Source organism: Phoxinus phoxinus, assembly GCF_949152265.1.
Source record: "Phoxinus phoxinus genome assembly, chromosome: 16".
NCBI lineage: Eukaryota > Metazoa > Chordata > Actinopteri > Cypriniformes > Leuciscidae > Phoxinus > Phoxinus phoxinus.
In genome coordinates this window covers 3904201-3923024 of record NC_136891.1, presented here as the reverse complement: position 1 = coordinate 3923024, position 18824 = coordinate 3904201, and the positions used below count along the sequence as shown (strand labels likewise).

The 18824-nt window shown below is 35.5% G+C and overlaps 1 long non-coding RNA gene across 2 annotated transcripts in view; it reads left to right on the top strand.

Annotated features, from left to right (window-relative positions):
* Positions 1–6454: 6454 nt before the first annotated feature.
* The window catches only part of LOC306983469, a 23661-nt gene continuing 11291 nt past the window's right edge, over positions 6455–18824 (top strand). The window contains exons 1-6 of one of the 2 annotated variants that reach the window (XR_013794366.1): positions 6455–6514; positions 8301–8333; positions 10974–11051; positions 12872–13063; positions 14688–14801; positions 16140–16363. This is a non-coding gene — a long non-coding RNA (uncharacterized lncRNA). The remainder of the gene's footprint in view (positions 6515–8300; positions 8334–10973; positions 11052–12871; positions 13064–14687; positions 14802–16139; positions 16364–18824) is intronic. The other variant, XR_013794365.1, reaches the window with a different exon arrangement.

Here is an 18824-nt window from a genome sequence, read left to right as displayed (position 1 = left end):
GTGTAAATACTCATAACCGAATACAGAAACACTCTGCAAATACTCACAACCGAATACAGAAACACGCTGCAAATACTCACAACCGAATACAGAAACGCGGTGTAAATACTCACAACCGAATACAGAAACACGGTGTAAATACTCACAACCGAATATAGAAACACGCTGCAAATACTCACAACCGAATACAGAAACGCGGTGTAAATACTCACAACCGAATACAGAAACACGGTGTAAATACTCACAACCGAATACAGAAACACTCTGCAAATACTCACAACCGAATACAGAAACACTGCAAATACTCACAACCGAATACAGAAACACTGCAAATACTCACAACCGAATACAGAAACACTGCAAATACTCACAACCGAATACAGAAACACTCTGCAAATACTCACAACCGAATACAGAAACACTGCAAATACTCACAACCGAATACAGAAACACTCTGTAAATACTCATAACCGAATACAGAAACACGGTGTAAATACTCACAACCGAATACAGAAACACGGTGTAAATACTCACAACCGAATACAGAAACACTCTGCAAATACTCACAACCGAATACAGAAACACTGCAAATACTCACAACCGAATACAGAAACACTCTGTAAATACTCACAACCGAATACAGAAACACTGCAAATACTCACAACCGAATACAGAAACACTCTGTAAATACTCACAACCGAATACAGAAACACTGCAAATACTCACAACCGAATACAGAAACACTCTGTAAATACTCACAACCGAATACAGACACACTCTGCAAATACTCACAACCGAATACAGAAACACGCTGTAAATACTCACAACCGAATATAGAAACACGCTGCAAATACTCACAACCGAATACAGAAACACGCTGTAAATACTCACAACCGAATACAGAAACACGGTGTAAATACTCACAACCGAATACAGAAACACTCTGTAAATACTCACAACCGAATACAGAAACATGGTGTAAATACTCACAACCGAATACAGAAACACGCTGCAAATACTTACAATGCAACTAAATACAGAAACACGCTGGAAATATCAACAACTAACTCACTACAAACTCATATGTCTTCTGATGCTATATGACTTTGTGTGGCAGACTTAATTTAAGTCATTATGGGCTGGTTTCACAAACAGGGCTTAGATTAAGCCAGGATTAGGCGTTAGTTTAATTAGGACATTTAAGTAGTTTTATAAACATGCCCTAGAAAAAAAACATTACTGTTGTCTTGAGACAAAACAATGGCATTGACATATTTTAAGATATGTCAGTGCATGTTGCTTTCAGGTAAGACAGCTCAAACATGCAGTTTAGTCTGGGACTAGGCTTAAGCCTTGTCTGTGAAACCAGGGGTATATAAACAAGTTTGAATATGTAAAGTGCATTAGTAGAATGGAAGATTTCCACTGAAACGGTTTTTAGATTTACTTAAACATTAAAGATAGGCCATCATGTTATCTGAAATGCTGAAATTATCCAAATAACACCAAAATAATGGACTCTTTAGTATAATGCAACTCTTTTGGTAGAAACTTATATACAGGTGAAACTCTAAAAATTTGAATATCGTGCAAAAGTTCATTTATTTCAGTAATTCAAGTTAAAGGTGAAACTAATATATTATATAGACTCATTACATGCAAAGTGAGATATTTCAAGCCTTTATTTGTTATAATTTTGATGATTATGGCTTACAGCTTATGAAAACCTTTTCACAATATTCTAATTTTGAATTTGGGGTTTTCATAAGCTGTAAACCATAATATAATATATTAGTTTCAGCTTTTATGTTGAATTACTGAAATAAATTAACTTTTGCACGGTATTCTATTATCGAGTTTCACCTGTAAAACTTAAATAAATCAATATAGAAGGCAAAGAATGAAAGCAAATATTTAATGTCCAGCAAAGTCTCTGTTGATCCAATGAAAACATCTTTTATAAGACCCAATGAAGCCGTTTCAGCCAGTTAACCTCAACGATTAAAATAAGAACAACAATAATGGCGATACTAATTTGAATAATAAACAGGCTGTATACAGAGTGCTTGAATGGATTTGCGTGGTTTCAGTTCAGCATAACACTACTTGAATAAAACACACAGGATTAGACTGAATGATCCTTTATGCGATGGATTTTTTATTTATTTATTTCACGCTGATAACACAAAAGATCTTAACCCGGCAGTGAGATGTTTCCACAGAGTTGAGCTCCTGACGCGCTGATCTCTGCCTGCTTTAAAAACACAGAATTCATCATCATTTGCTCAAGAGCCTCTACTTCATTGTTTCCATCTCATCAAACCTGAAATCCCTCGAAAACCCACAAACACTTGTGTCCCAGCGAAACGGGCCGAAACGGACAGATTTCCTGTGCTGTGAATTTGAGGAGCGTGTCAAGTGTGCTTCTGGTTAGGCGCAGGGTCATTAGGGGCAAATTAATTTAGCCTCATTAGGGTGTCAATTATTCAAACATTTGGCTGACACATGCTAAGATAACGAGAATTTCCGTTGGATTTGTGGAGATGTGGCCACACTTTTGATCGCATTCGATGCAGACATGATTTGTTGAGATTGAAGATGAATCAGAGACGCTGCTGAGAGAAGTGTCTGTAAAGTATTTTATACTCATTAACTCTGTCCACCTTCACATCGAAAGAAAACCCACACGAAAATAAAGCAAAACTTTCAGCCCACAGCATAACAATCCAGCACATTCAACTATGAAACTCGAAACATTAGAATATGGTGCAAAAGTTCATTTATTTCAGTAATTCAACTTAAAAGGTGAAACTAATATATGATATAGACTCATTACATGCAAAGTGAGATATTTCAAGACTTTATTTGTTATAATTTTGATGATTATGGCTTACAGCTTATGAAATTATTTTGAATTTGGGGTTTTCATAAGCTGTAAGCCATAATCATCAAAATTATATCAAATAAAGGCTTGAAATATCTCACTTTGCATGTAATGAGTCTATATAATATATTTTCGAGTTTCACACACGCACGCACGCGCACACACTCACACAAACAAAGTTGGTTTTGCTATACTTGTGAGGACTCTCCATAGGCGTAATGGTTTTTATACTGTACAAACTGCATATTCTGTCCTCTTACACTGCCCCATCCCTAAACCTGCCCATCACAGGAAACATTCTGCATTTTTACATTTTTAATAAAACATTGTTTTTATGTTTTTTAAGCTATTTGAATTACGAGAACTCATGAAATGTCCTCATAAACCACTTTAAGTTGTAATACCAGTGTAAAACATGTCATTATACAGATTTGTGTCCTCATAAATCACATAAACAAGAACACACACACACACAGACACACACACACACACACACACACACACACACATACAGGAGGGATCCTACAAAATTCTCCTGAATAAGATGTTTTACGTAACATGTATTTTCATAGTCCACAAGACAAAATAATAGCTGAATTTATAAAAATGACCCTGTTCAAAAGTTTATGTGCCCTTGATTCTTTTTATTATTATTATTTATTTGTATTTTTTATTATACATTCAGGGTGAAACAAAAAAAAGTAAATGAACAAATAAATAAACAGGCATAAATAAGTAATAATAACAACAAAAATAAAGGACATGACAAAGAGTAAAAATCAAGGTGGTAAAATAAATATATAAATACAAATACATTCTCATCAGCAGATAAACTGAAAAATACTAAGACAGACAGACAGACAGACAGACAGACGGACGGACAGACGAAGTAATAAGTGTACTTAAAACTCAATTCTAAATATTAATGTAAAATTAAAACAATTAGCTGGAATGAAAAGGGTTGTACCCTTGATTCTTAATGCTGTGTGTCGTTACGATCCAGTTTTTTTGTTATGTGATGGTTGTTCTTGAGTTCCTTGTTTGTCCGGAGCAGTTAAACTGCCCAATGTTCCTCAGAAAAAATACTCCAGGTCCCACCCAGCATCTTTAGCATATTTTAACCCTTTCCAAATCTAAAAAAAAATCTAAATCTATTACAAAAGGTTCAAACATTCACTGATGCTCCAGAAGCAAACACGATGCGTTAATAGCCAGGGTGAAAACTTTTGAACCATTTAGTACTGGCAATTTACCTTGATCTTCAAATTCAAAAAGTTTTCACCCCCGGCTCTTCATGCATCATGGTTTCTTCTGAGCATCAGTGAATGTTTGAAGCTTTTGTGATAGTTGTGTAATAGTCTCTCAGTGTGAAAAGATGCAGCTCAAAATCATACATACAGTCACTGCTGGATCAAATATGCAAAAGGTGCTGGAAAACTTAATGAATGAATTACTATAGACACAACTTTTTATTATTTAGTATTTTATAAGAAAGTAATTAATGAGTCAGATAACTTATATGTTGCATACATTTTTTTTTTAAATATATGATTCTATATCTATACCAGTATTTTTTCATTTCTTTTTATTGTTTACAGATCATAATAAAATGAAAATTACTGATCATAATAATGTTATTTATAAATAATAATATTAATGATCGGTTTGTTGTTGTTGCTGTCATTTTACATTTTAATTATTTTGTATTTTACCTGTATACACTATAATTCAAATGTTATATTATTTATATACTTTTATAATATAATTTTACCATAATTGTTGTTAATATTTAAAAATATATTTTATACATTATAATAATTTATTAAATAATAATTAATGACATTTATCCCTATCAAATTGTTTGATCTTAATTTATATATAAAATTTTGCCTATTCATACTTTTTTTTCTGGTGGAAGTTTATTGCCTCCTAGTGGTCACAATTAAAATATCTACTTTTAGTAGTAATGCTTTTAATTTAGAGTGAAAGCCAAATGCAAGACTGATGAGTTTAAACAATTTACTATTTATTTCAGCTGGATATGTATCTGAAAGTTATATTTAAAGTGCAATAAGATGACCAAAAGGGATATTTTCTCTCTCTTTTCCTTTTTTTTGTTTTGTTTTTAATGCTTCCAAAAAAGGAAAAAGGAATGCCCATGTAAATAAGTTTGAGATTGCTCATAAATGCACTGAACTAAGCTGAATGTTTTCATCCTTATGTCGTTCTGCCTCCATTTGAGATGGATGCTTCAGATGCTGCTGAATCTCAACACTTTTATTCCTGACCTCTGACCTTCTGCCCTTCACTGTTAATCGAAACCCTCCTCTACGAAAGCCGCTTTCACACACAGTGAGGGAAAACCTTTTGTAATATAGTATTGTCATCCTTCAGTATGTTATCTTCAGTGACCTCTAAGTGTAACCCTGAGCAGACTGCAAAGATTATTTCTCTGTTGGATGAGATTGAAGCAACTATTTACTTTTGTTGCAAAGATGAAACGTCTTTTTACAAGATATCATTTCGAAAAAAGCTTTCTGTGGATTATTAGTTTAGTCGATATTATTTACAACATCTTAACACAAATTCTTAGATAATTTACATTATTATAATCAAGGTGATGAGAATGATAATGAAAATATGCTATAGGACATGTTTGAGATATATCCCATAGAATATTTAAGATGGAGCTAGTGTTATAGATGTTGGCAGTTTAAAAATATATTACAATAAAATATTTTAAAATCAAATAGTTATTTTAAGTTGTAATAATATTTCAGAATATTGCCGTTTTGTATTTTTGTACTTCTTTAAAATTTTCTATATAGGCTATTCACTCCCCGGCCAAAAAAAAGTCACTGTTTGGACTTAAATATATAGGCAAATGCTTAAAGAGTCAATGATTGGTACATTATTTCAGTGATTATTATGTTTCTAGCATGTTATTTGTTTGGCAACAGTTCTTCTAACCCTAATTGATGGTCCCACACTGGCTAACACCCTCTAGCTCCTCCCACTACAGAAGCCACGCCCCAAACTCACACTATAGGTTGAGCTGGAAAGAGATTGACAGGTCTATGTTTTGAATGATGTAAAATGTTTGGGAGAGATAAATCCATTAAAGATATAGCTCACCAAAAAATGTAAACTAATTTACATTCATTACATCATTTACTCAACCTCAATTTGTTCCAAACCGTATGAATTTCTTTCCTCTGCTGAACTCAAAAGAAGATATTTTGAAGAATATGGGTAACCAAACAGTTGATGGACCCCGGCCCATTGATTTCCATAATATGGAAAAAAATAAGTCAATGGGACCTATCAACTGTTTGGTTACCCATATTCTTCAGAATATCTTCTTTTGTGTTCAGCAGAGGAAAGAAATTCATACAGGTTTGGAAGTAAATGATGACAGAATTTAAATTTTTGGGTGAACTATTCCTTTAATGACATGTTAATAGTAGTCAAATAATAACTGGGTTAAGATAATGTAATTTAACATACAAAATCTTACATACTTCACCTTTAATGTCTTAATGTGTAATTTTCTGACCTTTTATACTTCCAGCACCCAGACATCAACACCAGGAGAGCCGTCAGTGAACACCAGGTGGCGCTGTTGTTCAGGTTTGATTTCCTCTTATTCTACTATCCTCATTTCACGTCTGAATCCTGCTTATCAGGCTGCTAGCAAATGCTTTCAATCACATGATTCCTGTCTGGATTTGTTCAATTTTTAGTCGTTCTCTCGTGAGCTTTGTCTCCGTAGAGACCCGATCCATAATTTCTGAAGCCGAGTGTGGTTATGATGAGAGTCGTGCTATTGTTTTAACGTGTTAATAGTTGCAATATCACTAGAGACACACACAGGCCGTGGAGTCGCTCTGGTTTCGGCTACATGGCCTTGGTGGTTTGTCACAACCTGCTTTCACAGCAAGTGTCATTCTCACCCCGTCTAAAGCATCCCAACATGCACCTGGCTCCTGTTCAAAGTGTCTGGCCATGTGCCATCCCAAACAAACAGCATATGATCCCATGTGGAACACGGCTCCTCAGAAAAGAGAAGATCTGGATCTGAACCGACACTTTGGTGTTCTTCTCAGAGAACTCTTGGGTTCTTGACGCAATTTTAAAGAACCTTTTTATGGCAAAAAGGTTCTCTATAAGGAGAAATGTGACCCTGGACCATAAAACCAGTCATAAGGGTCAATTTTTTAAAATTGAGATTCATATATCATCTGAAACTTTAATAAATAAGCTTTCATTTGATGTGTGGTTTGTTAGGATAGGACAATATTTGGCCGAGATACGACTATTGAAAATCTGGAATCTGAGGGAGCAAAAAAATCGAAACATTGAGAAAATCTCCTTTAAAGTTGTGCATTTATGTTCACGATTGTGCTGCATTCACTCACAAAAATACATGTTTTATATATTTACTGTAGGAAATTTACAAAATATCTTCATGGAACATGATCTTTACTTAATACCCTAATGATTTTTGACATAAAAGAATATATATAATATAGGGTCTCCCTTGGAAAAGAGATTCTTTCTCAAGGGACTTGCTGGTTAAATAAAGGTAAAAAATTATATATATTTATATATATATATATAATTTTGACCCATACAATGTATTGTTGGCCATTGCCACAAATATACCGAGCGACTCGTGACTGGTTTTGTGATCCAGGGTCACAAATGTCTTAAATGATTGCACAATACCCTCATGTTTAACAGTTATTTCAATTTTTCGAGTGATAATATTAAAACAAAGTTAATGAGCTAAAACTAAATCCATAAAATGACCCTTGATGTGTTATATTTTATTACTATATACATATGAGTATTAGCACATTAATTATAAATTGATAAATGGATTATGAAAAAGCCATGAGAAGATCAGCAGATTTGTTTGGGATGTTGCATAATTATTTGTATTAAATAGATTATATTTTTTATAAAACAACTCTCATATATACTGAAAAAGAGACTCCGATTTTAAAGTTGCTGTGTTGTTTGGTAATCAAACTGAAGTTAGCAAAATTAATATATTACTTTTTTAAATTAACAATTTATTGTTGGTGTCTTATATGGACATATTGTACCCTACAATCGACCCTATAATAGCTTCTTGGCCTATAAGGTAATTATTGGCATATAACAACAAATCCTGATGTAATTTAGTATAGAGCGGGACAATATGAGATCATTTTATTATTTCCCAATACTAGAGGGCGCCATAACTGAAAAAACCTTTAACCGTGTGTTGATATGTAGCCTACCACCAAAACAACTTTTATCCACAGCGACGGCACAGTAGATTCTGTCACATTTGGTAATTTTGGTCAGTTTTGTTCACTCGAACCCTATAATTGTGACTAACATTTCGATTACTTTGATTATTTTCCAGTAACTTTGGCGTTGACCGTTTAAGAAGTGCTTGGTGAGTTGAGTTCCTCTGTTGATCCAGGGATCGTGTGAAGCTCAGTGTGTTTGTGTGTGTGTGTGGATCTCAGTCTCAGTCTCAGTGTGTGTGTGTGTGTGTGTGTGTGTGTGTGTGTGGAGGGGCACAGGAGGTCTGATGATCTCTGGCATCATCATCATCATCTTCATCTTCATCAGCTCCTCCTGCTGCCTGAAGGAACCAGGTGCTGCTGCTTATTCATTATCCATTAGCACTCAGAGCTCCAGCCAGACGAGCCTGTCGTGCATCTTCTGTCCAGAGTCATCCCGTTAGTTAGTTCGGGGAGGTAGTTTAATTATTTTACAGAGAGTCACAGACTAAATGCATTTTGAAGAAGAAAATACGTTTTCTTTGGAATAACGTGCAATTATTTGAGTATCATACTATTGTAGTTTTGTTAATATTTCGAAGTAAATTCTATTTTTTACATTTTCTGTTTCTTATTTATTTGATTTATTTTGTCTTTTTATTAGGCTATTTTATTTTTTTAAATAGTTTATTTTATTTTATTTGCTTTGGTACTATTTTGATCACACTTGTAACACAGCTAGTCATTCTTTCAAAACCTGATCTCATGCTTTCATTACAGTTTGGACATTTTTAGTCCACATAATCAACAAGATTATTGTAATATTTAATGATAAGATTTGGTTTAAACACTGAAACACAACAGTAGCTCATAATCTTCTTACAATTTAGTACTTTTAACAATCAGTTAATTTAATAGAAAACAATGCAAGATATATGTTTCAAATCCCCGTTGTTTCTGAAATAATTTGGGTAATACAGTAAATGTTCTCACTGTGCCATATGACTGAATCTATACTGTAGTTGACCTTTATAAGGGTGAGTTACAGTAATGTGGCAGTCTCTATCGTGTAATCTGTTTACAGTATCACATGACATACATACTGTAATGTAAAATGCTGTATTTGATGCCATCTGTCTCCCTTCTGATGCATCTCTGATCAATCTGATGTTACACACACACACACACACACACACACACACTGAATAGTGGTTATAATCTCCAGATAAATTGCTAAATTGTAAAAAATAATTAATTACATTTGATATTAGTATTTAAAATTTCAAAACAAAGTATAAACTACCCGGTTATATCTATAGAAATCTATAGATGTACCAAATGATTCATTGATTAACCAAGATCAGTTTGGATTAAATAATAGACAAATGTATTAAACCGAATGAGAAGAGATGCAAATGAAAAGTTTGATATTAAGCATGAAAAGCAGTTACTGAATGAAACATATACAGTAGATGAAATCGTTATTGTGTGTAGTGAAAGGACACTTTATGATTTTGTGTATTGTATAAACACAATTGAAAACATGCTGAAAATTGCGCTTTTGACGATCTTTTGTGATATTAGTACTTTGAGTTTTGAAAATGTACACCTAACTTATGAAAATAGTACCAAAGCGAATAAAAAAACCTGTAGCACTTCAACTTAAACTAAATGAAGATGAGAAATGGTGGTTTGGCAACAAGCTGAAATCAAGGAAGTTTAACTTTTTTATATTTTATTTCAGACAGAAGCTTATTTTTATTTTAAAATATATTTTTACACTTTTAATTTGAGTTTAGTTTTAACAATAATAACCCTGATCCATAATTTGCAGTTATTATATCATATATAGGATATATAATATAGGATATTATATATCCTGCCAGTGCTGAATTTTAGCTAGTCATTATCGGTAACACTTTACAATAAGGTTCATTTATTAAACATTAGTTAATGTATTAACTAACATGAACTAACAATGAGCAATACATTTATTACAGTATTTATTAATCTTTGTTAATGTTAGTTAATATGAATAAAGCTGTTCATTGTTTGTTCATGTTAGTTCACAGTGCATTAACTCATGTTAACAAGATTTTAATAAAGTATTAGTAAATGTTGAAGTTAACATTAACAAAGATGAATAAATGCTGTATAAGTGTAGTTCATTATTAGTTAACGTTAACTAATGTAGTTAACTAATGTTAACTAATGAACCTTATTGTAAAGTGTTACCTCATTATCCATACATTTGTCAATTATCTCTATTTAAAGATCACTCATATACTGTGCACTCATATATCTATATCTATATCCCTCTGGTGCTCTTCATTCATTTTTGACAGAAAGATTTGGCGTTTTAATTTTTTTTAAAATATATATATACAGTATATATAATTTTTGGTTTAAAAGGTTTTGGCACTGGCTATGTGCACACAGACCAAAAAAAACAACAACTTTTTTTTAAAAACTTTATTAACGCAAGTCTTGTTTTAACTTTATTTAGAACAAAATATCAAATAAAAAACATTATTGAACTAAAATATTTTGTCAGATTTGTCCGTGCACCAATCTTCCAGGTGCACAGCAGGTATTTACAGAAGCTGCAGTAAAAGTGCACCACATTTAACTACCCTGATTGTGTGTGTGTGTGTGTGTGTGTGTGTGTGTGTGTGTGTGTGTGTGTGTGTGTGTGTGTGTGTGTGTGTGTGTGTGTGTGTGTGTGTGTGTGTGTGTGTGTGTGTGTGTGTGTGTGTGTGTGTGTGTGTGTGTGTGTGTGTGTGTGTGTGTGTGTGTGCGTGCGTGTGCAGATGCTGACGGAAGGACAAACAACCAAGCACCTCAGATAAGACATTTGCTCTCCCAGTATGTGTGTCTCACAGTATGAGGTAAAATCAGGACAACCTTAATATGCAGAACCCTTGGTCTTTTATGCATTTTCAACTGATCTCTTTAGATAAATATTATAATGGTTTGCTGTAGTGTTTCCAAATAGTTAATACATATGGATGGAAATGAGAGTTGACCAGTGAGCACATTTTTACAATATTATCTCCCAAGAGAAAAATAAATGTCTTTACCATCACACATCATTACAATCCACACCATCACATGCAGAATCCACTGTTACATGATCAGATCATCTACCACATGTGGAAACATGCATGAAAGCGTTAAATATTAGATCTTCAGTCAGTTGTCCATCTGTATGTAGAAATGCGTAGGCTGTGGCGTATGCGTATTAATGAATGGCCTCTATAATATTTCCTGAATGGTATAGAGAGGCTGTGAACGAGAGCTCTGAATGAAACGCTTGTGTTTTTAATCTGGAGATTATGTTCAGATAGGCCTCTCTCTAAAGCCTGGATTAAAGGCAATCCTCCCTTAGGGCACAAAACATCCAGGAGCTTCAATCTATTTGGCTTTTATATAACCCACAAAAACAATGATAGTGTAGAAAAAACAAGGCATGTTTACTTCTTCCATCTGTAGTTTTAACCTGAAATATTGATCGGGAGTGTGCTATTTGTTACTATTTCCACTGTATATAATAACTTCCATTCACTTACTGTATTCATCTTGTGAATGAAAAACCTTCAGTGCACTAATATGCGTTATTGTGTGTATCTATGAATGATTTATTTAGACTGGCTCCAGGGACTCTGTTTATATTGCTTGTTATTTATTCACATTGTCTAAGAATGTAGTGCAGATGGTTTGATCTTGAGCTGAAATAATTTCCATTCGTTTCGTTCCACGCGTACAGTCGAGCTCTTACAGCAGCAGATACACACAGTGATGTGAGTGATGTCATGTTGTGTCTGTCCTGAGAAAACCCAGAGGATCTTAATGTAGAAGCGCAGCCTCTCTTCTCTCTGTACTTTAATGCATTACTGGTGCGCTCAGAACACATCTTGCACACTTGATGTTCTGAACATGTGTTTGTGGCGTCTGGTGGTTCTGCTGGCAAGCTTCAGGTCCAGTACACACACATGCAGACACTGAGCAGACGTAACATGAACGAGGAAAAACACAGATGATTATTATACGACACATGCACACCTTTGATCAGAGATGTGAAGATCCATTAACAGAGCTGAGATCTGATTCAGTTCAGTTCTATCCATCCATCCATCCATCCATCCATCCGTCCGTCTGTCTGTCTGTCTGTCTGTCTGTTCTATCTGTCTGTCTGTTCATCTGTCTGTCTGTTTGTCTGTCTGTTCATCTATCTGTTCATCTATCTTTCTGTCTGTCTGTCTGTCTATCTATCTATCTATCTATCTATCTATCTATCTATCTATCTATCTATCTATCTATCTATCTATCTATCTATCTATCTATCTATCTATCTATCTATCTATCTATCTATCTATCTATCTATCTATCTATCTATCTATCTATCTATCTATCTATCTATCTATCTATCTATCTATCTATCTATCTGTCTGTCTGTCTGTCTGTCTGTCTGTCTGTCTGTCTGTCTGTCTGTCTGTCTGTCTGTCTGTCTGTCTGTCTGTCTGTCTGTCTGTCTGTCTGTCTGTTCTATCTGTCTGTCTGTCTGTCTGTCTGTCTGTCTGTCTGTTCTGTCTGTCTGTCTGTCTGTCTGTCTGTCTGTCTGTCTGTCTGTCTGTTCTATCTGTCTATCTTTCGATCGTTCTGACATTCTATCATCTTCATCCATTCCCCCCCCCCTCTCTCCCCTCAGTGTTGGCACGCTGCTGCTGTATTGGCTTTAATCTCGGCTGATTTCATGTTGAATCCACTCTGTCACATCCTCTGATCTCTGCGAGCCGTCACACGGGCAGATGTTCAGCTGGACCTTCACTGACCTCCACAGCTGGAGCATCACCTCACCTGTGCTGTCCTGAGAGTTGTTTCCCTCCAGAAGACCGAGAAGGTTTGAGAGCTTGCACTTGTCAGCCACTTGATTTTGTACGAATTGAAGATTATTATAGATATTGAAACTGGTATGTTAATTCTGAAGTGTATAAAAGTGCATTGTCTCAAAAATACATATTTATTTATACTGTTTTACATTTTAAATGCTTAAAGGGATAGTTCACTTTAAAATGAAAATTCTGTCATCATATACCCTCAAGTTGTTTCAAACCTGTATGAATTTCTTTCTTCTGCTGAACACAAAGGAAGATATTTTGAAAAATGTCAGTAACCAAACAGTTACCATGTCCCATTGACTTCCATAGAAGGAAAAAAAAAATACTATGGAAGTCAATGGGACCTGGTAACTGTTTTGTTACTGACATTTTTCAAAATATCTTCCTTTGTGTTCAGCAGAAGAAAGAAATTAATTGACAGAATTTTCATTTTAAAGTGAACTATCCCTTTAAAACATAATGATTGCATAAACATTAATACATTAATATTATCAGTTTAAACAGTTGAATTACCAATTTGGAGACAATCACTGTATAAGATATTCATCATTCAATCCGAAACTAAGATTCTCAATTAAATGCTCAAAAGATATTTGTATTTACTCGCATAACATTATATCATGAATAAATAGTCTAATACATAATCAAAGGTACTGAAAGTGTGTCTGTGGCATTTTCAAACAGGCCTCTGTCTGAAAATGTGGAAAGGATTTGCAATTTTATCACCGTACCATTTGAGGGTTTAGTTCCGCCGCCATTGCTAGTTGAAGAGAGCTACAGAACGGGAACTAGTAAAACGACAGTTAATCCTACGAATTCCCTCCTGGATGAGCGCTGGCCATCCACGCGCTCCAAATACAACTGTACTGGTGAAGACTTATTTCTGCAGGCCGACTCTGGAGAAGTGTGTTGCTGGTTCTGTGAACAGCTGCCAGGTGTGTGTGCACAACATGTCTTAGACTGCACACCGAAGGCTTCAATCTTAACTCCTAAATCTCACTTTGGTCAGAATGCTCAAATGAAAGTTTAACAGCGCGCTATTAAAACTGCAGTTTCACTACTTTTCACAAACTGAATCCGTGCAGCAATGCATGCAGTGGCCTTCTTAACATCTGCCAAGAGCTTTCTGATGTGCTTGACTACTGGAAAACAGCTCATAGTTACACATAGGCAGACTGGCCATCTTTACAACCTCAGTTCAAACAAACCTTTTTTAATATGTTTCAAATGACCTGTGCAAATCTAGTGCCTAGTTCTCCCTAAGAAGTGCTCTTTCCACCTACTACCTTGTCAACGTGACTGATATACTGTAAAGCCTAGACTTCTGGGAATTGTGTAAAGCCAACTAATCACATTGGATCTTGCAGTTTTGCCATACTGTGTACAATACACAACAGACTGTCCATGAGCAGACGGTTATTTAGATGTTTTTTTTTTTTGTTTAACTGTAAAAAATATATAGACATCATCTGATACATAAAAAAATACATTGTTCCCTTACCTTTAATTTAGTTAACTGCTTTTTGAAAGTAACATGTAGCTTATCCATTAAATAATGAGTAGCTTGTATGTAAAGCTACATATTAATTGTGATTTTGTGTACAGATTTGTTCTCTCTCTCTCCAGGTTCCGGTTCCCGTCATCATTAGCAGGTCTGTGTCAGCCAGCGGCCCAGAGGGAGTTCAGAGAGGACCTGAGTTGTGAGATGAGGTGAAAGCCGCCCGTATTCCCACAGTGACGGTACAGTCTGTTCACATTATCAGGTTACAGAATCCATGGCAACATGGGACATATTGGCATTCTGGGATTAAGCAAGACCAGCCTTGCTCAATCGTTTTTCTTTCTTTCTCCTTTCTTTACATACACTATTGTTTACAATGTTGTGGTCTGCAAGATTTTTTTTGAAAATAGTCTCTTTTGCTTACCATGCCTGCAATATTTGATCAAAAATACTAAAAACAGTAATATTGTGAAATATTATTACATTAACTGTTTTCTATTTGAATATGTTAATGTAATGTATTCCTGTGATCAAAGCTGAATTTTCAGCATCATTACTCAGTGTCACATGACCATTCAGAAATCATTCTAATATGTCACATCCAATAGATGCTTTTGAGATGTTTTTTTTAAATGAATATGCGTTTGAATCTGCTCTTTAAAAGATGTGCTTAAAGGGATAGTTCACCCAAAAATGTAAGTTTAACTCGCCCTCAAGTTGTTCCAAACCTCAAACCTGAGTTTATTTCTTCTGTTGAACACAAAAGAAGATATTTAGAAGAGTATTGGTAACCACACAGCCATTGACTTCCATAGTATTTTTTTTCTCCTTACTATGGAAGTCAATGGCTACCGTCAACTGTCTGGTAGGGATGGGCAACGATTAATCGCGATTAATCGCACCCAAAATAAAAGTTGGTGTTTAAATAATATATGTATGTGTACTGTGTATAATTATTTTGTATATATAAATACACACACATGCATGTATATATTTAAGAAAAATGTGTTATTTATATATAAAATATTCATATTTATATATAATATAAATTATGTATAAATATATACATGCAAATAGTTCTTATATATATATATATATATATATATATGCATATGTGTGTATTTATGTATACAAAATAATTATACACAGTAGTACACATACATATATTATTTAAACACAAACTTTTATTTTGGATGCGATTAATCGCGATTAATCGTTGCCCTGAAGAAAGAAACTCATACAGGTTTGGAACAACATGAGGGTGAGTAAATGATGACAGAATTATAATTTTTTGGGTGAACTATCCCTTAAGGAGATGTTTTTAGAGAAAGCCATTGGAACGCCCTAAGAGCCACCCAGAAAACCATAGCAACACACTAAAAACAGAATACTTGCATAGCAACACCCTGGCAACCGACTGGAATGCACTTTTGCATGAGCATTCTACACTATTCTTCATCCCACTTTGATTGTGCATGTGTTTTCTCTTTTTATTGGTTGATACTGATTGCTCATTAGAGGCTGGATGGCTTTTAATTAAAAAGCAATTTCGTGTGTGTGTGTCTTAAACTAATTAGGAGCGGCAATTACCCCAAACTGTGACTGCGTCCTCCTACCGGCCACAGGAACAATGGACTGTCTGTCAGCGTTGGTGTTGCCCAAGCATAACAGATGTGTGTGGACACACTAGACAATGGCGTGGCTGGATAAGTGGGTTCCTGATCTCAGAGGCGGGGGGGAGGACGGCAGCTTGTGTCCGAGACCAGGGAGAGCTCCACAGGACCAGCACAGAGCCGGATCCGTAATACACTCTCTCTCTCTCTCACACACACACACTCAGACCTGTCACGGCCCCTGCGGAGACAGACCCTGCTGATCGGCTGCTAATGGACATCTGCCATAAATGCCTCGCACCCGTCGCTCTGATGAGACGGAGATTAGTGTCTCTCGTAGACGCACGTCCGCTCACCTCACACAAACAAAGCAAACTGTCAAGAAATGATGCGAAATCCACTCGGCTAAGTGGAAAATCCCCTGTATGAAGTAACACGCAGTCCATGAGGAAGGACGGATCAGCCGAGATACGTGTCAGTCCATCTGAACCCGGGCCAATTTTCAAATTAGCACTGATTTCTCCCTGGACAACAGCCGGCACTTCTTCCCGAGTTTGCTGCTTTACGTAGCTTTTATCTTGGGAAGCTTGGTAGTTGAGTTTAAACATGTAGTTTGCTAATAAAAGTAGCTAACAATTTTTTTTTTTAAACGTTTAATTTCTTTAGCATTACTAGACAAGCAAAATTATGATTTGTTTTCAATCATATTCCCCTGTCTTCCTTTGGTCGGACCAAAACACACGGCATTGTTTGAAATAATTTGATGCCGTGATGCAGGTTGAAGTTTAAACAAACAGAACAATGCTTTGGTAGCGCTACAGTGTTACACTTTCTGGAGGAATTGACCTGCAAATCAACTTGTAGTTGCATATAAAACTTGAGTAGGCAGTGTTATTATTAATATACTATTGTAGTATTTCTTTATTTTGAATTGGCTTTTATTTTATATTTTAGTCCCCCTGTAGTCAATAATTGTATCCCTTAAAATTCGTCTTTAATCACCAAAATTACATATTTAAATGTTTTTCCTTAAAAATAAAATTCTTCATGCCTTAAAATATCTTGAATGTAACTCGACACCCACGCCTCATTTAGTATACGCGGTTCTATGAATATGCAAATGAGCCCCGCCTCCACTCACTCACTCAGCTCAGAGATCCACTGGTTGACGATCACACGTTGATCTGATTGGTTACAAGGTAGTGTGTGACGTCAGAAACACCAGCGATTTCAAACCGTGTTTTTGAGACTGTCTTTGGTTCACTGCAGTTTTAAGCAGAAAATACTCAGCAATGCTGTCGACTTATGAATTTACATACATCGTAAAGCATTAAAAACACTACATATAAACAACATTAAAACCTTGATTTTCACCACAGAGGGACTTTAAGTTCAAAGGTTTTTATTTAATAATTACATTTTATTTTATTTCAGCTACTTTTCAATAATTAGTTATAAAAATAACTATTAATTTATTTGTAATAGTTTTAGGTAACAATAAAAACACTGAGCGGGGAGAAAGTCACTTGATATATATATATATATTGATTCAATGCTTTATTTGGGTCTCTGCAAAGCATTTTACATGTGCGTTTTGTCAAGAATTATGGGTCCAATTGAGATATTCTCAATTGGACCCATAATTCTTGACAAAACGCACATGTAAAATCATTGAATCGCATCTTTGAATCAGTTCATTAAGCACCAAATGAATTGGCCCTCCCAGGACTGGATTTGAGAGAAGACGTTTGAGTGTTTTTGCGGTTTGCGTTTTATGTTTATGCAGCATAAAAACAGCCTTTTGTCACACTACACAACTCGTTTATTCCTGGAAAGCTCCAGTGTCCACGTTTAAAACAGCTGAGCTACCGTCACACCACTACAGTAAGTGAAGTAGTGTTGCTGATTGAGTTGGTTATTCCCTCATGCTGGAGTTCAGAGATGTTGTGTGTGTTTGCTGTCAGCGTGTCGTGGAGCATGTTGGAATGGCGTGTGAGGACATGTTGGTGAAGAAGGCAGCTGGAGGAGAAACCATCAGGTGCTGTGTGTGTGTGTGTGTGTGTGTGTGTGTGTGGCTCTGACTCGCTGGAGGAGGAACCTGTGTGTGTGTGTGGCTCTGACTCGCTGGCACCTTCAGCCACAGGAATCCCCTCATGTGAACAACTCATTATTCACTTTTGTCCTGTCTTTGTCTCTGTGGCTGAAGCTGTCAAACTTGTCATTGCCAGTGGAGCGCTGTTATTCCTCTGGGATTCTCTCTCTCTCTCTCTCTCTCTCTCTCTCTCTCTCTCTCTCTCTCTCTCTCTCTCTCTCTCTCTCTCTCTCAAATGAAATCACAGCCACGTGAAATGGATTCGCTGTTGCCCGTTGCTGGTTCACTGAAGGAGATGCTCGTACTCCAGTAGTTTTTAATCAGCACAAAAGCCTGTGAGAGTTATATTCACATGGATGCTTTGCAAATGCTTTGTGTTTCTTCCGGTTCTTCATTTTGTGTGACTAACACATCAGATTTGTGGTTACTAGCAGCATTTATTAATTTTTGGTTGACGTTAGTTTATACACGTACATTTTTCTAACATTTCAAGTTCTATACATTAACATTTGTTGATGTAGTGTGCGCAAACATGACAATGAATAATACTATATACA